This window comes from Myotis yumanensis, unplaced genomic scaffold (genome assembly GCF_028538775.1).
Source record: "Myotis yumanensis isolate MYYU_CA2020_CCGP unplaced genomic scaffold, mMyoYum1.0.hap1 SCAF_19, whole genome shotgun sequence".
NCBI lineage: Eukaryota > Metazoa > Chordata > Mammalia > Chiroptera > Vespertilionidae > Myotis > Myotis yumanensis.
The window spans coordinates 3,458,299-3,485,055 of NW_027223770.1; the positions used below are offsets into that span (position 1 = coordinate 3,458,299).

At 57.2% G+C, this 26,757-nt stretch overlaps 1 protein-coding gene and 1 non-coding gene across 2 annotated transcripts in view; one reads left to right on the forward strand and one right to left on the reverse strand.

Annotated features, from left to right (window-relative positions):
• Positions 1-1,861: 1,861 nt before the first annotated feature.
• Positions 1,862-1,979, reverse strand: LOC138998228 (small Cajal body-specific RNA 8). Its single transcript, XR_011469097.1, has one exon. It is a non-coding gene; the product is annotated as a small Cajal body-specific RNA 8 (non-coding RNA).
• A 19,212-nt stretch (positions 1,980-21,191) lies between these two features.
• FAM222A (family with sequence similarity 222 member A) overlaps positions 21,192-26,757 on the forward strand; it is a 49,167-nt gene continuing 43,601 nt past the window's right edge. Inside the window, exon 1 of the mRNA XM_070399290.1 lies at positions 21,192-22,179. The gene's annotated coding sequence lies outside the window, so the exon portion shown is untranslated. The remainder of the gene's footprint in view (positions 22,180-26,757) is intronic.

Sequence of the window (26,757 nt, forward strand, 5' to 3'; positions counted from 1 at the left end):
TCCCAGGGACGGTCCTGCTGTCTGGGCCGCAGCATGTGGGAGACATCATCACGGCACGTTGTAAATGGCATTAACAGACTGTCACAGCAGCCGCATGGCATTAGCTAGCGGCTCTGTCTTCATCAGGCCGTCCCCGCAGCCCCGGCTCAGCCCTTCCCAAGGGTCTTCTTCCGGGGCCGGGCTGCAGAAGTCTCCTGGCCGGGAGGGGGTGGGCAGGGGCTGAGTCCCCGCGGTGAGGTGGGTAGAAGTTAGGAAATCTGATTTGTAAACGTGGTCGGCCTCAAAGAATTCGCCTTCGGCAGGCAGCTACTTATGTGCCCGGCATTCTCATTTAACCCTCATAACCACAACCTAAAACAGCGTGTTCTTCACCGGTCTGTGGGTGAGCTGTCGGGGGCTGAGAGGGGCAAGGTGGCTGCCCCAGTCCCTTCACCTAACAAGAGGCAGTTGTAGGACTCACACTAAGTCCTGCGGTTTCCGTAGATCATGTTGCCTTCTTGGAAAAGTCTTTGATCCATTTTCTGCCCATAGATACGATAGCCTTGAAGGTCATTCCCTAAAGCTACCAGCCCACCGGAAAGTTACCAGTCCCTGAGCTCTGCTTAGCGGGACTTCCAACATAGTAATAATCAATATTATAACAAATATTGGGTGTTTCCATGCCATTTCTCCTATGGTCTGGGTAGCAAACCCATGAGGGAACGAGGACCAATTAATCTTATTTGAGACAGTTGAGAACTAAGGCCCCGAGGGGGATGCCACTTGCCCAAGCTGCCCAGCAAGTCTGCGCTGGAGCCAGAAGTAACTCCCGGTCTCCTTCCCAGTCCTGGTCCTTTTCCAGGAGCCAAGGAGAAAGGTGCAGAGGCCTGCAGCAAGGGGACTGAGCAGGGCATTCCCTCTTCCGGGTGCCGCCTGCCCTCCCACTGCCCGTGGGCACGGCTGATTGATGCTTCACCCGGGGGCCTCCAGGCTGCAGGCAGCCGGATGGGCTGCCCCCGACTGGTAAGCAAATCCCCTGCTGAGCAGGTCATATTTTATCCGGCGCCACCTGCCAGCTCATTTGCTTACAGATACAGGTGCTTCATCAGGGAGGGATTAGCAGTTACTCAGCCCAGAGACCCTGGCAGAGAGCGAGCAAGCCGGGCCATAGCTGGGTGGGAAGCCAGGAGCCTGTCTGTGAGGTCTCCATCTCCTCCCAGGCCCTGGCCCTGGAACCAAGGGTAGGGATAAGGATAGCAGGGACCTCTGTGCTTTGCAGGTAGCTGACTTTCCACTCCCAACCCCATTGTCTTCTACCAGTTCTCCAAGGCTTGGTCCCAACCCCCTCTCCCCTGCAGCCTTCCAAGATTTCCCACTTGCCCTGCAAAAACAATGAGAGAGAACAGGAACAGCCCCAGAGTGTTGCTTGGTGCCTGATGATTTCTACACATCGCCCCCTTCATCCAAATCAACTAGTAGTTGGCACTTTAAAACCCCCATTTTACAGATGAAGAAACTGAAGCCCAGAAAGCCAATTGCTCAAGGTTAGAAATCCCTTCCTAACCAGGGCATAGTGCGTCCCCCAGGCTGGTCCTTGGCTTGCTTGAAGTTTTATTTACTCATTTATCTATTTACTTATTTTTTAACTTCTTTTTTTTCTGTCTGGTACAATTTCACTCAATTTATCCTGGTCATCAAAAGGCAGTTTAGCCCTGGCTGGTTTGGTTCAGTGGATAGAGTGTCAGCCCAAGGACTGAAGGGTCCCAGGTTCAATTCCAGCCAAAGGCACATGCCCGGGTTGCAGGCTCTATCCCCGCCAGTAGGGGGCATGCAGGAGGCAGCCAATGGATGATTCTCTGTCATCACTGATGTTTCTCTGTCGCTCTCCCTTCCTCTCTGAAATCAATAAAAATATATATATTTTTTAAAGGCAGTTTATTCTAGGGAGGTGTGGTGACAATTAGAGCAGTACTTAGCTCAATTTGTGTATCAGCCTCCCAATTTAAAATAATTTAAAATCTCAGAACAACCTTGGACTTACAGAAAAAATACATATGTGGTACATTTGTCACAACTAATGAACCAATATTGATACATTATTGTTAACTAAAGTGTTTTTAAAAAATATATTTTTATTGATTTCAGACAGGGAATGAGAGATAGAAACATCAATGATGAGAGAGAACCATTGATTGGTTGCCTCCTGCATGCCCCCTACTGGGGACCGAGCCCCCAGCCCAGGCATGTGCCCTTGACCAGAATCGAACCCGGGACCTTTCAGTCCGCAGGCCGACGCTCTATCCACTGAGCCAAACCAGCCAGGGCTAAAGTCTATTCTTTATTCAGATTCCTCTTTTTACCTAATGTCTCTTTTCTGTTCCAGGATCCCAAATTACATGTAGTCATCACTTCTTCTTGGGCTCCTCTTGTCTGGAACAGTTTCTCCGGCTTTTCTTGTTTTTCGTGGCCTGGACAGCTGTGAGAGGTACTGTGAGGTGCTGTGCAGAACATCCTTTAGCTGAGATTTGTCTGATACTTTTCTCATTAAACGGAGGCTGTGTGTTTTGGGGAAGTAGACCACGGAGGTAAGTGCCATTTCCATGCTGTCACCTCGGGCACGCATCCTGTCTGACTTGTCAGTGTTGCTCTGCCCTTGAGCTCGGGGCTGGGTGGCATTTGCCAGGCTTCTCCCTGTAGAGTTGCTTTCTCTCTCGCGCGCCGTCCTGTCCTCTTTACAAGGAAGTCATGTGCACAACCCACTCCTAAGGAGGGGAGTGACTCGCACCCGCCTTGAGGGCAGAGTAGCTACAAAAACTATTCAGGGCCCTTCTGCACCAGAGACTTGTGTGTCCCCCTTTTTCTTTATTCCGCCATTTGTCACGTCAGTATGGACTCGTGGATGTGTATTCTATGCTTCGGCTTATAATCCAGTGCTGCTCTGTGCTTTTTAAATGACACACTTGGTCCTTCTTCCTTGGTTTGTCAGCATTCCCCCAAATCTCTTCTGAAACGACCTCATTCCATGGGATTTTAACAGGCAACCTTCTTAAACTGGGTTCTAGAGGCATGTCACTTGGGTAAGTGGTTGAAAAGGATCGAAACGAGATCTTGACCGCTGGACCTTTCAGATCTCCTGATGTGGTGATGTAAGGGGGGGGGGGGGACACATAGGCACCACGTCCCACATCTCCTTCTCACACCCTGGGGGGCGGGGCGGGTGGGGAAGACACGTGAGGAAGTGATGTGTGTGTCTCATCTTCCCTGGAGACCAGAAGCTCTTAGAGCAAAGGTTCTGCTCTATTCTCCACTTTGTCTCTAGAAATCAGCACTGAGAAGGTGCTAAGGAAAAGCAGTTGGACAGGCGGGGAATGGACGATGAAAGGGTGGGTAGATGGACAGAGGGGTGGGCAAGATGGTACATGGATAGATAAAGACACAGGACTTGGTGGGTGGATGGATGGGTGGGTGGGTGGATTGGTAGGTGGAAGGAAGGAAGGAAGGAAGGAAGGAAGGAAGGAAGGAAGGAAGGAAGGAAGGAAGGAAGGAAGGAAAAAGGAAGGAAGGGAGGGAGGAAGGAAGGAAGGAAGGAAGGAAGGAAGGGAGGAAGGAAAAAAGGAAGGAAGGGAGGGAGGGAGGGAGGGAGAAGGGAGGGAGGGCAGATTGATAAGTGGACGGATGAATAAATGGATGGATGTTTTGGTTGGTAGGTGGATGGATAGACACCTCAATGGGTGGATGGACGGACGGATAGACGGGCGGACTTGTAAGTGAATGAATTGGTAGATGCTGACTCTTTACTTTGGAAGTTTCCTTTGTTGGGACTGTTTTCCAGTCTTCGAGGCAGTTATTAGGTCAACATATTTCCTTAGAAATTGTTTAAAAGGCACCTTTTCCCCTGGCCGGATGTGAGGAAACCGATTACATCCAAAAGCCAAGGGTAAGGTAATGACAGCAACTGAAATCTAACCTGGTTCTGAGCTTCCTGGCAGTCATGGCAAAAGGGCAAACAAGTTCACTTTGCTAGTTCTCCTTATCCACCCAACGCCACGTTTCAGGGAAGTAGACCTGTGGGCTGTGCAGAAAGAGGCTTTTCTCAGGCCTGAACCCCGAGAAGGTGTGGCCCTGGGCCATTCTAGAATCCGTATGCCATAGATGAGCACGGCCACCACTGGGGTCCGTTTCTTGCTAGCAGTTTCATACAGAGGCACCCACGTGACTATTTCTCATATAAACCCTTAGCAGCTGTCCAGGGCGCCGTCGCTTTGTGGCTCTAGGTGGGCAGTTCCCCTGGGAAAAGCACAACTTGATGTGACTTGATCCAGGGACAAAGCCTGGATAACCCGGAGGACAGAGGATGGGCGGTGGCAGCAAGTTGGACCCCGGCATCCCTGGGAGCAGCGAGAGGGCGTATGAAGAAGCGGGCACAGAGCAACCCACATTCCTCGCACTCAGCCTCAGACTAGCAAAACCAAGCCTTCGACGCCCCTCTCCCTCCCGGCAAAGGCATACCCGGGACATTTGCCCGCCAGGAAAAGGCCTCAGCTTTAAAACCAGACAACTGAGACTCAAGTCCTGGCTCCCTCACTAGCTGTGTGATCTTGGACAAGTCTCTTCGCCTCTTCGAGTCTCAGTCTCCTTATCTGCAATATGGGAATAGTTACTACCCCGTGGGTTGTTCAGAGCCGAGAGCCTGGGGTGAGGCAATATATAATGTCAGCTCAGTAGACGCCAATTTCCTTCCTTCCTTCTCTCCTTGCCAAGAACCCAGTGCCCCGATGGCCCCCGGGGTGGGGGGAGCAGAGGCTGCCGCTTTGAGGGTGGGAGTTCTTTGGGGTCCATGGATAGGTTTTCCTATGCTCACGAGCCCCTGAATAATATGCAAAACCGTGTGCAGATGTATTTTCTGGGTAGAGTTCATAGTTGCTATCAAATGCCCAAGGGATCCCTGACCCCCAAAGCCAAGGACCACTGCCTGGAGGGCTGGACCTGGTCTCCTGTCATGTGCCCACCCAGTCCCCAGACTGTGGGCATAGTCCTCAGGTCACCTGCCGGCCTCCTTAGTCATTGGACCACAGCCCAGCTTCTTCCTCGGCCACAGGGAGAGAGATGGGCAGACCTGGTTCTTAGGAGGGTGTGGCCTGGGATCTGGGCTGGTACCAGGGAACAAAGGCTCAAAGTGTAATGAGGGGCCCCAGTGGCTGCACAGGTCATCTATTGCAACCTGAGCCCCGGGATGGGAGAGCTGTTATCATCCCCATTCTAGAGATGGGAAAACTGAGGCCCAGAGAGGGAGTGGGAGGGCACACACCGCTAGGGCGGTGCTGGGATTGGTTCCAGGCTGGCTGATTCTGGAGCCCGTGTTCTTCTACGGTGTCACAGGGCCCGAGGGTGTCCTCGGGGGCCCAAGAAGGGAAGAAGACTGCAAGATATAGTTGTCAGGTTGTGCCCTGCCCAGGGGCGCCTGGTTGAGGGGTGCAATTTGGGGGTGCAATGCATCAGAAACTCAGCTTGAGGGCCACCAGCGGAGGCCTGTGCCAAGCGCCTTCAATGGCCTGAAGAAAGTGTAGCCCTGGGCACTTACTGCACCCGGAGGGGTGTCTTCTCCTAATTGGTCTGCCCAGAGGGGATGCCTTTTTCTAATTCCAGCCAAGCCCGCAGATGGCCTCCCTGCAGTCCTTTAGGAGGCAGCACACCTGCCTGCGCCAGGAGCTCTGCCAGCCTCCAGGATGACACGGCGCCCCCTCCGGGCCGCGACAAAGGGGTAGAGGAGGAGGCAGGTGGGACCAACTGGCTCCTTCGAGGGCTCCCAAGCATCCCGCGTGCTCCCCGAGTGACCCCGCTTAATCCCCCGCACAGCCTTGCTATTTGGGGAGGAGGAGGAGGGTGCCCAGAGGGCAGTAGGGACTTCACCTCCTCACCTGCTCTCGGCAGCCGAGATGCACAGAGTTCCCGCAAGATCCAGGGAGAGAGAGAGAACAGGCCCCAGAGAAGTCCCCCAGGCCGCTGTGAAGGTCGCCCGCCCATCCCTCTGGCCTCAGGCTGCTGGGGCCCAGCAGGGAGCAGGAACAGTGCTGCCCTCAGCTCCCTGCTTGGGTCCCTCTCGCCACTGCCCCTGCGAGCTGGCCAGGACCCCCCCCAGCTGTCACCTGACTGAACAGAGGGAAAGAAGCAAAGGCGGGGTCCCTGCCAGGCGGTGGAGGATTAGGCGCCAGGATTAGGGAGAAGGGAACAGCCCCCGCCTCATTAGAGCTGTTCTCGCTACCCTGCCAGCCTATTTACACTCCCTGCCCCCTCCCTCCCAATAAGCCAGTAATAATAATCCATTTCTAAGAGCCTCGCAGTCCTGCTGCTGGGCTCAGGGAGAGCTAGCAGCCTGTGGCTGTGCGTAAACAAGAGAGACAGATGTTGCCGACATCTGGAGACCAGGGAGGCCAGTGCGGCTGGGAACGAGGAAGAGTGCCCAGCTGGGAAGAGGGCTGCCGGGGAGGGAACCCTACCTGCCACTCATCTGGACGGGCCATCTACCCCAGCGGAGGCCCCTGGGCCGCGGGCTCCCAGGCTGCAGATGCTGGGGGGAAGCTGGGCGGGTGCTGCCTGCGAGGAGGGGACTTCAAAGGCTCCCCTAATCCCCGGTGACATTTTCAGACACAGGAGTTTGCTTTTTTATGCTGCGGATCAAAGCCCAGAGCTTTATAAATAACCCTCATAAAAGCCAAGGGTCTTGTAAAGTTAAACAACAAGTCACAAAGAGTGTGAGCATTCAGGGGCAAGAGATGGGGGGAGGGGGGAGCAGGAGTCTGGCTCCTGCCCCTGCTCTGCCCACCAGATGGCCACCCTCCCTCTCCCCCCATGAGGCCAAAGATGGCAGGCCCTGTGGGGGGTCAGGAGGCGGGCCTGGAGGGCCTGGCTTGCATTTGAAGGTTCCTCACCAGCCCCCACCAGCCCTCAGTAGGATACTAGAGCTGGCCTTTCATTCATTAAATCATTCATTCTTACAGTCTGTCAGTCAATCAACAAACATTTCCTGATGCCACCCCATGTGCAAGGCTTCTGGCCGGGAAACATAGCCTAGGCATTACAGTGTTTGAATCACAGCACTGCCACTTCCCAGTGGGTGACGTCCAGGAAATCACCTCACGTCTCTGAGACTCAGTTTTCTCATCTGTATAATGGGGGTACATTTTGAGCTTGTCCTAAGGGAGTTATTGGGAGGCCTCAGTGGGTATGGCGTCTGGTTAAAGCTCAAACGGGGTCATTATCACTATTAATCAGACAGCAAGAATCATAATCAGTGGTCTCTACAGAGGGCTTCTTTCCTTTGCCTGCCTCCCACTCCCCTTCTGCCTTACATCTGCGGGGCCCCACTTGGGAATGGGGTTTGGTTTATATTTTCTGTGAAGTCACTGGGACCCTGAGCCATCACCCAAGGAAAGACTGTTTCCAGAGCCGGGGGATGGTGGGGTCAGGGGGAGGTGTGAGTGCCAGTCCTGTGTCCAGCGCTTCCCAGCTATGCACCCAGTCTCCCTCCCTGAGCCGCAGTTTCCTCATCTGTAAAATGGGGGCAGCGGGGAGGATGCAGCAAGAGCAGGAATATCCAGTAACAGGTGCTCAGTAAATGACCGTGGATACCTTTGGCTCTCCTCCCGGTGGAGATTTCCAGAGGGAGAGCTCAGCATTAGTGCAGACGGAGAGAAGGGATAGGTCTGGCCGGTGATGGGGTCCCTCGAACCCAGTGCACTGGGAGCTGGGGCCTGGGCCCTCCCTTGGATGCGAGGTCAGGATGTGGGCAGACTATCCCCCGCCCCGTCAAAGGCCTCCCCCAGTGCGCACGGCAGCTTCCGGACGGCGGCAAGTCCACTTCACAGGCGAGAAAACTACGGCCCAGACCGTGAGGGCACGTGCCTGTGGTCACCTGGCCAAACTGTGTCCAGGCTGGAGCTCGAACCCCGGCCTGGCTGATGAGCCTTTCCTGCTGCTCCTGTAGGTCCCAGAGGTGGGCAGCCCAAACCGGTTCCTCCCCAGGGGTACCCGCCCGTCAGCTCCTGGTACACGGGATCCAAAGGTAGCTGCTGCCCCCCCAGCAGCCAGCTTCCCGGGTCCCCGCGAAGAGGAATGAGGGGGAGCAGGAGAGGTGGCGTGTGTCGTCCTTAGTCTGTCCGGCTGCCATAACAAACCCCAGGACTGGGCAGCTGTAAACAGCGGAAAGTTACTGTTCCCGGTCTGGAGGCCGGAAGTCGAGATCAGGTGCCAGTGTGGGAGGGGGAGGGCCCTCTTACGGTGCAGCCTTCTCCTGTGTCCCCTGGGGCTCGGGGGCCTCTTTTATAAGGACACCACCCCATCTATGAGCTGGCTCTCCCGAAGACCCCGCCCCCAAACCCCAGCGCTCTGGGTACTGTTTTCAACATGAGCATTTGGGGAGGAGCAAACATTCTGACCACAGCAGCACGCCAGCGAATTCCGCTCATTGACTCCATCCTCGCTCATTCAGTGAGCGCGTCGGCCGTTGAATGGTTCTTTATTAGCACCTGTCACGTGCCAGGCCCCGTGCTGGTCACCAAAGCCGAAGGGCACACCGGATCACGGGGTCCCTGGCCTGCAGAGCGGAGGCAGGTGCTGCAGTGCGGGGGTCAGGGTGCGGCTGGGAGTGCAGAGGTGGAACTCAACCGTGTGTGGGAACTTTCGGGGGGGGGGGGGGGGGGGTTGGGGGGTAACTGAGCTGGGACCCAAACAAGGACTGCAAGTCGCCTGGGCCAGGGCCAGGAAGGGTGTTTCTGGCAGAGGAAGGGCCTGGGGAAAGTTGGAGGCACAGAAGGGGCTCCCCACACACTCCTTCGTCCTATTTCAAGATCAGAATCCTCTGGGGGAAATAAAATCAGAATCCTTTGGGGTGGGGGGTGGAGATGGGGGATCAGAATCCTCTGAGTGGCAGGTGTGTCCAGCATCCCGAGACCCTCACATCCACCATGCCCCCACCCCCACCCCATTATTCCCATTAGGGCACCTGAGGCAAGGGAGGCTCAGAGAAGTTGAGTAACTCCCCCAAGGCCACACAGCAAAAGCACTTTGGATCTGATCAGCGTGGTGGATGTGGGCACTGGGGAGGCGTTATCAGGGCCCTCCCGAGCCTCCAGGGTTTACAGCCGGTGCCCTCAGCCGTTACCTCTCCTTGCTGAGTCTCACTTTTCTCATATGCCCCCCCCCCCCCCAGCCACATCTCTCACTGACCTCATTGGGGAGTTGGCCTGGAAGCAGCAGTTCCCTGGGGAAGGCTCAGGCACAAACCCTGTCCCAACTAGGCCAGGGACAATGGGGTCCCCCTGTGGGCATCTGGCCTAATTGGCAGCAGACCCCCGGGAGCTGGGCCAGCTTTGCCATGATCAGTTCATGACCCATGAAACACTTGCCTGGGGCTCCTCAGAGCTGGTCCCGGGACCCGGCTTCTGCGGCCGGAGGAGGCTGGTCCTCCCGTAGATGCTGTAACTTGATTCCCAAAGCATCGGTGAGGTCAGCGCTTAGGTCCCCGCTGTCCACCGGAGGAGCTGGGGTGCAGGGTGGAGCCTCCCACTGAGCCCCTGGCGTGGCATCCCAGCCGCTGGTTCCCTCGTCTGGAAAAACGGGGATAATGAAGCCCATTTCGTGGGCGAGGCACTGCCCTCAGTTTCTGCATCTGTAACAAATGGATCTGACTTACCAGGTTAGCATAACAATTAACCATGCCCGGCCAGGGTGGCTCAATGGTTGAGCATCAACCTCTGGAGGTCACGGTTGGATTCCCGGTCAGGGCACAGCCTAGGTCGCTGGCTTAATCCCCAGCAGGGAACGTGCAGGCGTGCATCTCATCATTGATGTTTCTCTCTCTCTCCCTCTCCCTTCCTCTCTGAAATCAATAAAAATATATTTTAAAAAATAATAAAATAAAAATCAATAGAAAAAATATCCTAGGGTGAGGATTGAAAAAATAAGCTTTTATTTCTGTCCGCTCCCTCCAGGATCCCGAGAGCCCTTGCCCACACTCCCCACGCTCCCCGTACGTCCCGCCTCCTTCCAGACGACAGAGGGTGTCACTCGTGGGATCGCCTGGGGGACAGTGTTGCAAATGCTTGTGCTTGGTTAAGTTCAGGCCCAAAAAGGAACGTCCCAGCCCACGGGGCCGTGAGCAGAAGCTCGCACCTCCCATGGCCAAGGCCGAGAGATGCCGAGATGAAACCTGTCCCACGACAGCGACAGGGACGGGCATCCCTTCCAAGGTTCCTGCAGCCTGAGGATTCTAGAAGCAAGGCTGCAGCGGGCCTGCCCAGTGCCATCTCTCTTGTCTGTGTCTTCCTGGGGTTGGGGAATGCCAGCCTCCTGTCTGGCACTGGGGGAGGTGCGTGCCTCGTGGACAGGACCCTGGGGGTGGGGAGAACACCGCCTCCCCCAGCCCAGGCCCGGCCCCCGGAGCAGCTGGCAGCGTTGCTGCTGTCTGCGGGCTCGTTTATCATTCGGAGGGGGCAGTGCCACTGTGAGGTCCCAGGAGAGCTCTGCCGTGGCCCCATCTGATTGAAATCCAGGCCCAGTGCACACTCAGCCCCGGGAAGTGGCCGCCCAGAACCCGAAATAAATAATACCGACGGCAGGAGGCACAAATCTGCTGCTAATTACGCCTCTCCTGACTCAGTGGGCGCGTAAATAAAGATTCCAGCTCGGAAGATGGATAGGCCGGGGGACGATGTGGCCGGCTCTGCTCGGAGCCTCTCTTGTCCTTCCTCCATGCGGGTGCGAAGGGCAGAGCGTTGGCCCACTGGCTGGGGGCCCAGGACCAGTCACTCCCCACCTCATGGCCTCCGTTTCCTCATCCATCAAACGGGGTGCCTGATCCCCCCTCAGCCACGCTCACGGCTCTGGGGTGAGATCTGAAAGGACATTTGGGGTAACTGGGTTCTGGTTGTGAAGAGTAAAGAACAGAATTTGGGGCTAGGCGGTCTTGGGTTGGAATCCCAGCTCTGGGACCCTGGGCTCCCCTCTGTGTTTTGGGTGAATGTGAAGAGCAGTGAACGCTGTGAGCCCCGCTAGCACACGGCACCGGAGGTTGCCGCTATGAGGACGACAACCCCGGGTACCTGGGCCCTGGCAGTCGTTGCCATTCAGTGTGGAGACCTGGCAGGTCCACGCTCCACCCCGCGTGGAGGCCCTGCCTGTCCTCACAGATCCACCTACTCATTTCCAGGACGCAGAGCCCGAATAGAAACGGGCCCAGGGAGAGGAGGAGGGAGCATCATCCTGGACAAGTTTAAATCAATGAACTCCCTGCCAGAAAACAGGCTGGGGAATGTACTGGCAGAATAATGACTTTTCTCCTCAGGATGAAATGACAGACCGGGGCCCAGGGAGGAAGCCCCTGCCTGCCTGTGTGGCCTGAGGAAGTCTTGTTTCCTTTTCTGAGCCTGAGTGTCCCCATCTGTACCAGGGGAAGGCTTAGGCCAGTATCAAGAATGGCTAATAGATGGCACGCGTCCTCTAACTCTCAACTCCCTTGCCCATGCAGGCATTGCTAATCGATAGCAGCACTGTACTCATCGAGCCCAGAGGGGTTAGCAAAACCCATCAAAGCCAGCGCTCCAGGCAGTCCCTCCAGTGAGGCTGGAGTTGGCAGAGGCACCAGCCTGGGCTTGGATGGCCTTGTGGTCCTCCTCCCCACAGCGCCGCTATTCACCAGCTGTGTCATTACTGCTCTGATAGGTCAGAGTTCATCACAGCTCTCACAGCAAAGGCTAACATTCACTTGAGTGTCAGCTGTGGGCCAGGAACTGTTCATTAAAACCTCAGGCCCTACCCGCGTAGGTCAGTTGCAATGTCAGCCGGATACACCAAAGTTATGGGTTCGATCCCCAGTCAGGGCACATAGAGGAATCAACCAATGAATGCATCAATAGGTGAAACAAGCAAATCCATGTTCCTCTCTCTCTCTCCCTTCCTCTCTCTCTCTAAAAAAATGAATAAATAAAACATAACCACCAGATACAGAAGTTACTATTATTATTATATTATATTATTATTATTATTATTTTGCAGAGGAGAAATCCAGGGAGGGGAAGGGTTTGGCCCAAGGTCACGCAGCTACAAGTGGGATCAGATTTGAACGGGTGCCCCTGTCTTCCCTGAGTCCCAGCAGGCCAGACGGGGCATCTGGGGACGAGAGCTCCCGCCGCTCCACACCGAGCTCTGAGCCGCGTGCGGCATGCACACTCAGTTTGGAACTGCCGTTATCCTCACTTTCCAGACGGGAAACTGAAGCCCAGCAGCGACGGGACCCGCCCAAGGCCACAGGCCGGTTGTTGGCCGGGCGGAGTGGGTGGCACTGGCATTTCCCATCTTCCCTCTCCTTCCCATCTGTTCTGAATCTCCAGTGCCCAGCCCAGGGCCTGGCACATGGAGGTGTGGGATGGATGAATGAATGAATGAATGAATGAGCCAGCTAGTACTAGAGGAGTGCACTTGGGTCCTCCTTCACCCCTTCCATCACCAGCCTCTGACCCCTCAACTAGCTCCCCGCCCCTCGCTGACCCACCTGCCCCAGCTGGGTGACCTCTCACCTCTAGTCACAGCCCCAGATGACCCCGAAGGCTTCTGGTCAGGGCCCAAATCCATCATTGCCGAGTGACCTGTCCCAGCCCTGCCCTCCATCCCTCTTCCCACCGCAGTAGAGGGAAGGTGTGTAGCGATGGAGGAGGCCCCACTCCAGGAAACTCCTGGCCCCACTGACGTCCTCTCCCGTGTCCGCCCCATCACCCCCCCCCCCCCCCGCAATGCTCATTCCCTACCTGCAGAGCCCTTTAGTCAAATACCTTGGAATCCAACATATAAGACAGACAAAGGCAGAGGGCTCTGGCTGGAGGGTGCCCCCAGGGTGAGACCCCCAGAGAAGCTTCAGCCAGGAGCCCTGGGCTGGAACCCAGCCGGCCACTGCTCACTCTGGGATCTGAGGCAAGTCCCCTCCCCTCTCTGAACCTCGGTTTCCCATCTGCAACAGGAGAGAATTGAGCTCGGTGATTTCAAACCGTCATTGTTGGAAAAGTGGAAACCTTTTTTCAAATTAAAGCGCACGCTGAACTCCAGTATGAAAAAGATGTGACATTGAGCATTGAAGTTGGTGAGGTGGGGTGGGGTGTGGACTCCAGAGCCTCTTTGTCAGCTCCCCTGTGCACCCGCCAGGAGCCCTGACACATCTTCCTAAAACCCCAAGGTTCCTAGAAATTTTTTGAAAATACATGAATGGAGATTTTTTAAACTTATTTTCTTATGAAACATTTCAAACATACAACGAAGTTGAAAGGCATTTACAGTGAACACCCAAATTTCCACCACATGGATTCTACTCTTAATATTTTTTTCTTTTTTTAAATCCTCACCCGAGGATATTTTTCCATCGATTTTTAGAGAGTGGAAGAGAGAGGGAAAGACAGAGAGAAATGTCGATGTAAGAGAAACACATCGATTGGTTGCCTCCTGCACGTGCCCCAACCAGGGCCTCACCCAGGGAAGAGCCAGCAAATGAGGTAGGTGCCCCGGACCGGAATCGAACCCTGGACCTTTTGGTCCACAGGCTGAAGCTCTATCTACTGAGCCAAACTGGCCAGGGCTCTCTCTACTCTTCATATTTTACTGTATTAACTTGCTTTATCAAATAAGGGCAGCCTCTCAGAGAGGCCTGTGCCGGGGGTCTGGGTCCATTGCAGGAAGCCCTGTGAATCTGTGATGGCAACATCAGCTGCTGTAACAAATAGGCCCTGGCATGTTAGTGGCATAACTCAACAGAAGCTCACTGCTCACCTAAGCCTATGTTGTTGGTCAACAGGAGGACGACAGTGGTGTTGGGACCCGGGCTCCATCCGTCTTCGGCCTTGCTCTGATCTAGAAGGGCCGACTGGTCTGCCTTGGGGCAGAAGAGAAGAGGCACATCCACTTCTTACATCATGCTCACATTTCACTAGCAAAAGCTACCCCTACGGCCGAGCCTGGAAATACAGCCCCTGGCTACACACCGAGCTGGCTCCACTCCTGGCATCCATTCCCTCCCATGGGAGGGGTGTGACTTTCAGTGGTGGCTGCTGTCTCTGCCATCCCAAGCTGGCCGGACGCCCCTGTGACCATCCTAAACTACCCGCAGCACCCCCTTGTCTCCGTGCTGCCCCGTGCCAGGTCAGAGGGCCTGGCCAGCTCCCCAGAGGAGTTGAACGTCACTCAATAAACATGTATTAAGCTCTTATTGTATACCTGGGCTCTGTGCCAAGACTTGATCACACAAAGATGAACGACACAGGCCCCTGTTGTTAAGAACCTTCCACCAAACGGGACAGCAGCTCTTCCATCTTGAATCCTCCTTTTCTGAGAAGAAGCCCAGGAGATTTTCCGTTTTTTGAGGACGGGCGGGCCTGACGCTGGAACCCTGGGGGAAGGGTCCCACCTGATCGATCTTGAGGCGCCTCCTGAGCGCCCAGAGCAGTCACGTGGTTGACTGAGCTTATTTCCTCCTCCCTTCGCTCTTGCAGAGGCCCTTTCCCCGTTTCACGTCACGGAATGAACGCCAAGGCTCAGAGTGGCGCAGTGACTTGCCTAAGGTCACACAGCAGTGGTGGAGCTGGGATTTGAACCCAAATGATCACTTCCTAGTTGCTTGCCCTCTTCTGTTCCATGAGGGCATCTGCTGGAATCCACAGAAGAAGAGAGACACAGGCCCTCCTTGGGAGCTGCGGACTGTCCCTCACTTCTTCCTCGCTGCACCCCTGATGCTGGTGCTATTACCCGCGCCATTTTAGAAAGCCGGAAGCCGAGTCTCAGAGAGGGGAAGTGACTTACCCAAGGTTGTACAGCCCATTGGTGCCCTGTCCTGGTCTGTCTGACTCATTGTGGCACCTCTGAGTGTGTGGGTGGTTTTTATGGCTAAACACAGAGGCGGTGGAATTGCTCCTCATCACAAGAATGGCTTACGAGGCAAAGGGCTGCTTCCCCCACCAACAGTGGCACACACATGCTCTAAGCAATGGAATGGTGTCTCTGAGCAATAATGGTTTACAAAGCGGCTGCAGACAGCCGAGCAGGTCCCCCCCTCTGGATCCCAGCCAGAGGGGGCTCCAGGGCAAGGGCAGAGGCACCTTCCTGGAGCTCTCTGGGGCTGAGCCAAGGGTGGGGTGGCAGGAGGGCGCCCAAGGCGACTGGGCAGGAAGCAGGGATCTGGCCTGTCGATGGTGAGGGGCCCAATCAATGCTATCTCCCCAGGCCATGCCTGCCAGACATTGATTTCTGCCGCTGCTGTTAACTCCTTGTTTATGTAACGCCTGAACTTTGCACAACTGAACCGTTTCATGTGCAGAAGAGGGCCTGTTGCCATGAAAACCGGGGGCACATGACAGCGGGATGCAGCGGGATCTCTGTTTTATTGGCCTGCGCTGAATGTATTTTAACCTTGATAAGTCAATAACTTTTTGTAAAAAGGAGATCTGCCAGGCATGCTCCGGAGGGCCTGGGGCCTCTCCAGGCCAGAGGAGAGGCAGGCGGGCTGGGTTAATCCCCTGGAAGTCTCCCTGCCACCCAGATCTCTGGAGGACCAGGCCCAGCTGGCCAGGACGCAGAGGCGGCCTCGGGGGTCGTGGGAACCACCCCCACCTCCAATCACCGTTTCCTGTTGGTGAAGGCTGACAGCTAACTCAGAAACTTTCTAGGCAGAGACCCCACCAGGGTTCAGACCTTAGGCACACACTCCCACTGGCTCAGGAGCTCTGTGCCACCTTGGGCACGGCGCTGACCCCAGCACGGGGTCCGCCGCTGGCTCCCTCACGGGCTGAGGCCGCTTGCAGTCCTGTATGGGGAGCGAGGGGTACGGCCTGGCCCACGGTGGGGCCTCACTGGAGGGATGCGGTTCTTGTCCTGGTTGCTGTATTTTACAGGAATAACCACTGATGGTATTTGTAGAGCCCATTAGGCTTTGGGAAATGTTACATTATTTTCTCATCATAGCCCTGAGATAGGCAGGCACAGGGTGGAGAGTCCCAACTTTTCAGACGAAGAAACTGGTGCCCCGGGAAGTTGGCTGACTCGTCGGGGGGTCACATGCCGAGGTGATGGCCTGACGGGAGGGACGACGCCCTCCGACTTCAGCCCGTCCTCCTCCTACCCCCATTCATAGGAGGAGCCCGTGTTGTTCGTTCCCCAACAGCCAGCCCCGTGGCAGACGTCGTGACTGACAGCAGCACAGACCTCCTCCCCTCTGAGGCCAGGGGAGGCCCCGAGTCCCCTTCAACACAGCTGGTGTTTGAGATGAGGTTCGTGTGAAACTGTGAACCCCAAAGGGCTCTGGGGTCAAGTCCCAGCTCTGCCACAAACTTGCCACATGAATTTGGACAAGTGCATTCCCCTCTCTGGACCTCCGATCCCCGATAGTGGAACAAGGGGGGCATTTAATGGTCCCCAGATTCTCGGAGGCTCTCCCAGGTGGACGGAACCCCCACCACTTCCTGATTCCTGTCCCAACAACCACGGCCCTTTGAACTCTTCCCAACTCTATTAACAAATATTGACACAGAACCTCCTGTCAGTGACGATGCAGGTGCTGGGACACATCGCAGTGAAGACGATGACAAAGAGCCCCTTCCCCCCGGAGCTGACAGTTAGACAGGGAGGCAGAAATAAACGCCAACCACAGTGCTCCAGGCTGCCAACAGTAATAAATTCTGAGCAGGGAAAAGCAAAGGATGGTGCTCCAGGGAGGGTAACTTCAGGCGGGGTAGTCAGAGAGGACTTCTCTGAGGCGGCGACATTGGACCTGAGACCTACAGAACAATACTGAGCCAGCGTGCAAAGAGCAGAGGAAGAGTGTTCTGGGCAGGGGGACGGCTTGTGCAAAGACCTCGAGGTGGGAGACAGTTTGGCACCTTCAAGCAACCAAGAGGCCTAAGTGGCTAGAGGCGTGTGAGGGTGGAGGGGGCCCGGGAGCCTGGCAGGGGCCAGGCCCTGAGACTACCTCAGCCCCCCCTTTTGGCCTCCTGGCCCCATCCCCCTAGGCCTGCCCCAGAGAGAGGCTCCAGGTACTGGGGGGCAGGGCTGGGTGAATAGCAAGGTTACCGTGCTTCTTCCCTTCCCTTTTCTCCAGGAGGAGCATAAAGAGCTCTTTCTTTTCTGCTTATTAATAGCTCTGATTAAATTATCTCTGAAAAATCTACGTGGTGTGCACCAATGGGGGCTCGGCTCCCTCCAGGCTCTGGCCTAGATTACAGCAATGAGGGCAGGTGAGGCAGGCACGTGGGGGCTGGGAGGGAGGCTGGGGCAGGCCTGCTCCGCCACCGAATAAAGGCTCGGTGTCTGCTCCCTCCCCAGCCCCAGCTCAGCCCCTGACCCACCTCCGTGCGTGGGACAGTCACAGCTCCCTCACCCGGACGCTAGGCCTTTGCAGTGGCAGTTTCTCTGCCAAGACCTCTCTTCTCTCCCTTCTCCCCTCAGTCACCTCCTCATGTTTCCCAGGGCAGCTGATGGGCCTTTCACCATCACCAGCCCCCTGCTGGGCCAGGGGCTGTCCTCTTCCCTGCTACCCTGGGTGATAACTGCTAGTTGCCTTCTCTGTCCCCCATGAAACTTAAGTTCCATGAAGCCAGAGCCTGTGTCTGGGTCACTGTTGAATCCCCAGTGACCGGCACAGGACAGGCCCTTAGGAAATGATGAATGAATGAATGAATGAATGAGCAGAATTAAAGGAGGAATGCTCAGGCCTCAGCGAGTGAGGGCATGACTAACCTTACATATGTGGGTGCAAAGTTCCAGGCCTCAGGCCCCTGGAGCAGTGGCCGTGTGGTACTCAACCCTGTTTCACAGATGAGGGAAACTGAGGCACATGGCTAGTAACCTAAAGAGTCGGGATTCATACCAGTACGTCTGATTCTCCCCCCTCCTCTCCCTGCTCTTCCTACCTACAAGAAAACAAAACCAAACTAAATGAATGGGCACATTCATTCACTGATTCAGAGATTAATTCAACAAATCTTTATTTAGCACTGACAATATGCCGGGCCTGTGCTCAGGATAAAACAGTTTGAGTGCAGCCCCTTCCCTCGCAGAGACCCAAGGTTGGTGGGGAAGACTGGCAAATAGGTGGGCCATTATAACAGCCTGGGTACATCTTTAAAGGGGGAAGCACTCTGGCCTGGAGGGTGGCAGTCAGGGAAGACTTCCCAGAGGAGGTGGCACCCTAGCTGAAACCTGAAGGCGGAGCAAGAATCAACTTCCTGGAGGGAAGATATTCCAGGTGGAGAGGGACAGCATGGGCTTGGAAGTCCAAGAGACACATGGGAGGATGTACAGGTAGTGTAGCAAGGCTGGTATGTAGGGAGCATACAAGGGCAGTGAGGGAAGAGGTGCCATCTGTCCCCTTGTCCCCTCAGGGCCTCTTAGACCCTTGGCCGGAGCCAGCGTTCAGGGCTTGACTGCCTGGTGGTTCTGTGGACCATGGCAAGTCCATCTTGACACTGTCTCCATTCACATAATGCAGTTACTGGACACAAGCAAAAGCAAGGGAGGCTGGACTGAGGCTGGAAGTTGGGAACGGCGGCGGGGGGCGGGGCGGGGGGGGGGGGCCATGAGGGCCAGACCTCAGGGAGGTGGGCATGTTGGGGGTGGTATGGGGTGGTAGGCACTGTGAGTGTGGGACATAGTGAAGGACCAAGACTGAGCATCTCCTGGGGGGAGGGGGTTGTTCACTGCCTGGAGGGGTGTGAGAAACACCTATAAGAAGCCCCTCCACCTACATAGCTACCTTCAAGCCTGCTGTTGCCTGAAATCCCACCATGAGCACATCCTGGAGTCACAGACTTCAGAGACGGTGGGGCCTTTGGGGTCTTCTAAACCCCTGGCTGTAAACTGTAACCACTGGGGCCTTTGGGAACTGCTGGGGCGAGGAGGGGGGGCCAGCTCCAGCGTCTGATTGGTAGGTTAGGTTGTGAGCCTCACTCTCCATTTTCCAGCAGAGGAAACTGAGGTCCAGAGAGGAGAAGAAAGTTGCCGTTAAGGTCACACCCAGTCAATTAGTGGCTGGCACTTCATACAATAAATCAAGGTCAGGGGGGCTGGTGTTTGGGATCTGGTTCTGTCATCCTGTGACCTTGTACTAGTCACATGGCTTTTCTGGGCTCTAAGATGTGGGTAATAACCAAATAGACGTCACAGGGTTGCTGTGAGGGTGAAAGGAGATAGAAATATGTGATATAAATAGCACTGAGCACTGCCTGGCCCATAGTTGATGTCAAGTCATGGTTACCACAAGGGAAAAAACCCCAAAACGCTGGGAAGGCTGTGTGTGGCCCGCGGCCTGCTACTCCCCCTCCTGCCCCTTCCTTCCCAGGGTTTTGGTTGTCATGGTCCCTCGCCCTGCACCTGGCTTGGGTGCACCATGCACTCCCCCCACCTGTCCACACCCCAGTCCACCCAGAACGTTGCCCAGGCAACGTGCCCCAACGTCACTGCCAGTTCAGGTGGAGGGCCCGGAGTGGAAGCAGCTGGCCCCAGATCACGTTCCCAGGTAAATCGCCACCCCCACCCCAACTCCCACGGGGTGGCGGGGGTGGGGCTTCGGAGAGAACTAAAGAGGAGAAGGCAGCCAGCATGTGAGCTGCTGGGAACTGTGTGGTGGCGGCTGCTCAGCAGCCTGAAACAGGGCCAGCTCCTGTCCTAGATAAGGCAGTAGGTGGCCTACTTGGGCCGGCCCTGAGCTCCCCGGCAGGTGCCTCTCTCCCAGGATCTGGGTAGGGGTGGTTGGGCTCCTGAAGTAGGCCAGGGCCGACTATAATCAGCTCATCCCCCACGGTGCATTCCGCAGGGCCTCCAAAGCCCTCACGTCCTGATAACCACAATTGGCATTTATTGAGCACTTACTGTGTTCTGAGTCCTTTCCGCCCAGTAACTCACTTTGCCCTCATAACAACCCTGTAAAGTAGGAATTAGGATATAGCGACAAGAGACTGAGGCACAGAGTCATGAAAACAAATGTTAAAGGCCAACAGCTAGCAAAGGCAGGGCTGGAACTCACCCAGGTTCTGTGGGATTCTAGGGGGGTCACATGGACATGGTCTGAGGGCGGTGGGAGAGTTCTGGCTCCTGCTTTGCATTTCTGTAGGGATCCTGAGGTCGTTCCTGGAAAGCTGGCCCCCCAACTTGCTGTGTGATGGACACATGGCAACTGAGGGAACTGTTCCTCCCAGGGCTCACTTTTGCCAGCTGTCAAATGGGACTGTTAAATGAGCCAGTCATGGGCTCGCAGGTAGAACAAATGAGAACCTACGAAGCTGCTTAGAAAGCAGAAAGCAAGGTTCCGTATAGTTTGGTGGATTCACAATTTGGAGCCCAGGTAGTACTGTGCCTCATTTTCACCACCTGTTAGGTGGGCAGTGCCTGCCTCCCATGGATGTGGTGAGGATTCCATGAGATAGAGTTTAGAAGGAGCTCACTGTGGTGTCTGGTTATATGGTTAGTGCTCCAGAGATCTCAAATGTGCTCCCAAAACTCCATCACTAACGAAAGTATGCCCTGGGGCAAAGCACTCCAGACAGTGTCCCGTCACATCTCTTACCTCAATTCCTCTGTAAGTGGGGAGTATAATACTAATCCCTACCATATCCGTTTTCTTGTTGGTGAAATGGGGGTGATAACAATACTTAACTCAGGGTTGTGTGTGAAGATTAGGTAAAGTACTTTGTTACATGTGTTAGCTTCTTCTATTGTTTTCATTATTTTTAACAAATAGCTACCAAATGTGTGCTCAATAATGATACTGGTTTTTCCACCCTCCCCCTCCCACCCCCGCCCCTGTGCCCGACAAAGGGACAGCAAGTACCAACATGCCCTGCACCCCCAGTTGGGACCCCTCCGCCGGTGCCTGCGCGCTGCATACTGGGAGTTGCAGTCCTTTCGAGGTTGGCCCCGCCTCGCCCCAACTTTGGGGAGGAGGCTGGAGAGCCACCCTGCCGGCCTTTGAATTTTGCCGCGAAAAGCGCGCGTGGCGGCCCCTCGGCCACGCCCCCCGCAGGACGCGGAGCCGCGTCACCCTGGTAACCGCCTCCCGGCTGTCCCTGATTGGGCCTGACCGCGGAGGGCGGGCGGGGAGCGAGACGCCGCGGCTGCTGCGGGCGCTCGCGCCTGTCAGTCGGGCCAGAGCGGAGCAGCGGCAGGGCAGCCGGGCGGGCAGCTCCGCGAAGAGGCTGCGCTCACCAGCCGGGGAAGGCGAAGAGCCGGGCCCGCCGCCTGCGGGGCCGAAGCGCACGGCACTCGGACCTGAAGCGGGGCGAGACGCCGGCGCGCGCCAGGCGGCGCGAGGCTGAGGTCCCGGGAGCCCCCGCGCGCCGCCCCGGGCCACGGGCGCGTGAGAGCCCGGTGCGCGCCGCCCTGCTGCACCTCGCGAGCTCGCAGTCTCGGTGCACCGTCCTTCCGGCCGTCCCCTTGCACTCCCTGCTCCACCCGGACCAGTTATTTCTAGGCGCCGAGGCCCCCTGGGCTGCATCCGAGCCTCCGCCGCCCGCTGCCGCCGCCTCGGCTGCCGCTGCTCGCCGGCTTCCCCTCCCCCCACACCGGGGCTCGGAGCAGGAGGAGGAGGGGCCGGTGCCTTCTCGCCGCTGCTCTTTGCAACCTGCGGAGGCTGGTGCATGCCCGGCGAGGCGCCCGGACCGCTGCAGGTGCGTGCAACCCCAAAGGAGAAGACTCCCCCAGCTCCGGGCGAATCTGGGGGCTACGAGCCGCGGGCGGGCGGTCGAGCAAGAGGAAGCAACAAAGACAGGCTGCAGCTGGGGCCGGCGAGAGGGGCCGCGGCCGCCGGGCTCCAGGCGCGGGCAGAGGGGGCGCCCCGGGAGCGGCGCAGGCTGAGCTGCCGCCCTGAGCGGGACCCGGAGGGGAGGCGCAGCGCCGCCCGCGGGACGCGGTGAGCACCGGCCCCGGCCAAGATGCGCCGCCTGAGCGCCCCCGCGGCCCGGGTCCCGGGCGGGCGCGACCCCCGCTGAGCGGAGACACCCTCCACCTCCGACTTCGACTTCGGAAGGCGCGAGCGGCGCGTGTTTCGGCCTCGCCGATCGCATCCCCGTCCACCCGGAGAGAGCATCGGCCCCCACGGGGGCCCTCTCGGGCCGTTTCTGTCTTCTCTGCATGGCTGTCACCCCGCGAGCGGAGCGTCGCCGCTGAGACCTGGCCGATCCGGTGAGTTCCGCGAGGCGGGTCGGCGGGGTGGACTGGGGGCCGCCCGGGTTGGAAATAAAGGGCCCCGGACTCTCGGAGATCCTGAAGCCCGGTGCCTCCTGACCTCACACAACTTGTCTGGACTCGCCAGCCGCCCGAGTGGAGGTTGGGGACCCGCTGGGCGGACTCTGCTGGGCCCTGGGCCGGTGGGCGTCCGCCAGAGGTCACCCCGCCCCTAAAGCCAACAGACCAAAGTAGCAGGGGTAGCGCTCTGTCTTCCGAACATTCCCAGGGAACTCTTGCGCCTTGGAGTGTTGGAGGAGGGGGCACCAGGAGGGGACAGCTTGGGGTTCTTCCAGGTAGCCCCAATCTTCAGGGGCATCCGCTCAGAAGGGCACGTGGAGTCTCCGTTACATGCTGGCGGCTGCTTTTGAGGATGGCGCCGAGTGTAGACTGTAACAGGGTCCCCTTATGGCCGGTATTCCTACAAAAAACTCACAGGTACATGGGTGCTCAATGCATCGTGGTGTGACGTCACTACCAGGCCCCTGACGTCATTGGGGTGGCGGTGGCCACATGACTTGTCTTGACCCAAGGCGGGAGGGGCGGGGTCGTGGTAACCAGGGGCCAGGCAGACTCCCCACCCTCACTGCAGTCCTCTGACCTAAATCCCCGGTGCCCTGGGGAGGAGGGGGGGCAGCACCAGCTGTCTCTGATGATGCTCCTCCCCCCAAGGACAGGTGTTCAGCGTTGGTCGCAGAGCCTGGGGGCTTAGGACTCCCAAACAGCAACTTTCTGCTTTCAAAAAAGATGTTCCAGAGCCCACCCCTGAACCCACCCCCAGCCAGCAGGCTGAAGGTCCCGGGTCCCCGAGAGCTGTGGGCCCCCTGCCTCACAAAGGGCTGCTCTGGTCAGGAAGACGTAGGTGCCGGGGAAGGTGCCAGGAGCTGCTGCTCGCTGCTCCTCACGTCCAGGGGGTCCCCCGCTGTTCACTGCCAAGATGAGGGCCTGGCCAGGCTTAAACTCCCGACTGCCCCACGCCTTCCGTGTTGAGGATGATTTTGACAAGCTCCATGTGGTGCTCATTAAGTGAATGGAGGGCACATGAGGCCCATCAGTGCCAAGGTCTGAAGAAAGCATGCCTTTGCCAAGGGGCCAGCTACGATGGGGGTCAGGCCCAGCCCTCCCCTCCAGCACCCCCAGCACAGTCCCTGTTCTTGTGAACGCACAGAGCCCCCAGGCAGCATCCTGCTGCTGCCTCTGACTCCTCTTCTCAGCCCCTTCCAGCAGCCGCTGCCAGTGTCGGAAGTGGGTGAAACTGCTGTGATCACATTTCTAGGAAAAGGTTAGAGAACTGCCATTGCTTCCGTGGCGTGGGGTGGGGTGGGGTGGGGTGAGAGCCGAGGGGAGTGTATGTGAGGTCATTACAGAAGCCAGGCCCCGTCGCTATGCAGCAAGCATTTATTTCTGTTCTCCTACCCGGCGCTCTAGCTAGATGAACAGGTCAATAAATATCAGCGGAGCTGCTTTTGGGGCTTTGCGGAGAGAGGATTTTCCAGCTGCAATGGTGTGTTAAACACAGGCTTCCAAGGCCAGAGGAGCAGCACAGATGGGGGAGAGGTGGGAGAGGGGCAGAGGGCTGTTTGCGCTGCCTCTCGAAGCTTCCCAGTTTAGAAACAAACTCGGAGTGCGCCAGAGCGCCACAGACACAGGCAGTTGGAGGTCCTCCACGGAGTGTTTACATTTCCTCAGCCAAGGCGGAGGGGACGGCTGTCAGCATCGGGCGGTTCCTTCTGTTCGCTTCCCTGGGCTTGGCAGTAGCACCAGGCGACGCAGGAGGGGGTGCCGGCTTACCCAGCATCTCCCATGTGCCAGGCATTTCATAGGATCGCAGTGACTCCCTGCAGTGACTCATGTGCTGTGGCCCATTATACAGATGAGGAAACCGAGCCTCTGAGAGAGGAAGTGATGAGCTACAGGTGCTCAGCCAGACAACCTCAGAGGTTCAGCTCTCAATTGTGCTGACTTAAGAGTCCCAGGTCCTCTCACCCTCTTCCATGGGTGGAGGGGAGGCACCCCCACTTGTTGGACAGGGTCCCTACAAGACTCAGGGGTTACTGGCCACAGCGGAAGTCTGGCCTCACCCAGATGTCTTGCCACATGGAAGCCCAGGTTGGGATCCTGCTTCCCATTACCTACAGGACAGATTGAACAGAGTAGCTACTTCTGCCCTGGCCTTGTGGGCAGCCTGCTCCCCTCACCCCTGGCACCTTTTCCCAGCACTGGAGGAAGGAAGGTATGGCATGAAACCTGCCTGCCGGGCAGGGATGAGAGAGCTGGCCCTCGGCTCCTGGTCATCTGCCCTGTGGGCTTCCCTGGGTGGGGGGTGAGGCTGCCCCCAGCCATCCCAGGGACCCTCTTGGAGGCACCCAGCTGGTGGGAAGGCAAGGCTATAGATGGGGCAAGAGCATCTTTGGTAGCTATGGCTTCCTGACCCAGCCTGAGGGCGGGGAAGGGCCCTGTGGGAGGGGAGCCGTGTGACTCTCAGAAAGGACAAATAGGGGTCCGCCAGGCAGAGGAGTGGAAAAGTGTTCTGGGCAGTGGGTGTGGCCGTGTAGCCAGCCTGTATTCCGGGGGTGTGCTGACGGAGGTTGAGGGGTGGCCCTGGGTGTCTGTGTCCTGGACGCTTAGCCGGATGGAGAGGTTTAACAGGGGAGAGGATCCAGTGAGGGCTCCCTTGTCAGACATCCCTGCGCCTCCTTCCAGTCAGGTGTGGAGGGCCTTCTCTGCGCTCGGGCAGCCTCTTTCTCAAGGTTAACTGTCCGCCCTCCGTAATCCTTATCACTACCTAATCCCACGTAAGCCTACCATCCCCTGTCCCTCTGAGCCATTAAGTGAGGGTTCAGCACAGGTGGTGGCATACAGTAAGCACTCCATAAATGCACATTCTCCACATGTGGCCACTGTTAGCCTCAACCTCAGAATGGGCCTTTGAAAGGCTTTCCCAGTCCCACTTGGTGCCAAACATCAAAGACCGCAGGGCAGGTCCGGGACTCCCACCCTTCCAGTTGCCTCTGCTGGGTCTCCCACCACCTCCCCGGGGCACCCCACATATGTGGCTCCCCATCTGAGCTGCTGGGGCCTGGCCAGGGCGTCCCTCCCAGCCTCCCTCCTGCCCCCTCCACCTTCCAGTCCCTCACCAACCGGAGGAAGCCAGCGGAGCAGCTCATATTCATGAACCGTAATTCAATCGGCGGCGATTCCTCCGGGCTGGGGCGGGGTGAGGAGGAGGAGGCGCGCACAAAAGGGCCGCTCTGTCACCTCCCGGCCAGGAATCGCCGCTCTCCCGGCGGCGGCCGGAGCCGCCTTTATTGTGTTAACCCATTTGCGTGTCAAGAGCTATTGTGCGCGTTCCCTGCCTCTGCCTGTGCCTCTGCCTGTGCGGGGCGGGCTGCGGGAGGAGGGCCAGCGCGGTCACCTCCGCGGGCGCCGCCCACCGCCCTGATTGGTTGCTAAGTGATTTGCATCCAAGGTAATCACTTTTATCTCAGAAGGATGTCGACTGTAATTATAAGCTGCTGACATCTTTTGAAATCTGCCTAATGACTATTTTAGTCCGCACTGGGTGGGGAGGGGGCTGCTGGAGGCTGGGTGGTAGGGGTGGGGGAGGGGGAGCTGGAAGGTGGCTGGGTTTCTTCGACCTGGACCATTGGCTCCTTAGTTTAGAAATATCTGAGTGCCTCCTGCGTGCCACGAACAAAAGACTGTGTGGGGAGGGGTGCTGCGTTCCTGCTGGCGGCGTTAGTACCATTTCAGAGATGGGGAAATAGAGGCGCTGGGAAATGAGCCCCCTGCCCAGAGTCACACCCACTAAGGCTGGAAGCCGAGTCTTTCTGACCCCCACATTCCTGTGTCGGCGCCGGAGTGGGGCGTAGACAGAACTAATCGTGGTGTTCATTCCCGGGTAGAGGTCACCTGCCGGGTACCTCCCAGAGTTCATATCGTAGCCCCAAGAAACGCTGGTGCTGCCCCAGGGAGAAAGCCGGGCACAGAGGAATTATGTCATCGCCCAAGATCACACAGCCAGAGAGTGGGGGAGTATGAGGTCTATTGGTGGACAGAAGTGGGGTTCCAGCACCCCCTCATAGTTCCATTCTGTAAACACCTGTCATCAGCCTGGGCTAGGGCACCCTGCTGGCCACGCTCTGGGTGGCAAAGCGCTAAGGAAACAGACTCCATGTAAAGTAAGATGAGGCTGCAGCTAACTCAACTTCTGGCAGAGCCCGAGCAGGGCTGGAGGAGAGGGGGGGCAGGGAGGGGAGGGTACAGCTGGTCACGGAGGGCTTCCTGACAGGGGGTGTTTGCTCTGGACCCAAAGACTGGGTGATCTGCCCGGCATGGAGTGAATGGGGATGTCACTGGCAGAGGGAGTTTGAGACCAAGGGGCATGATCGGGAAGAGCAGGGAAGCTTACAAGAGGGTGGAGGGAAACGAGGGTGTGCAGGGGCTGGAGCGGGACTGAGGTGGAACACGGCTCAGGTCTTCAGTCACTTTACCTCCCGGGCCTCACTTTCCTCGTCTGTTCAAGGGAGTCATGCG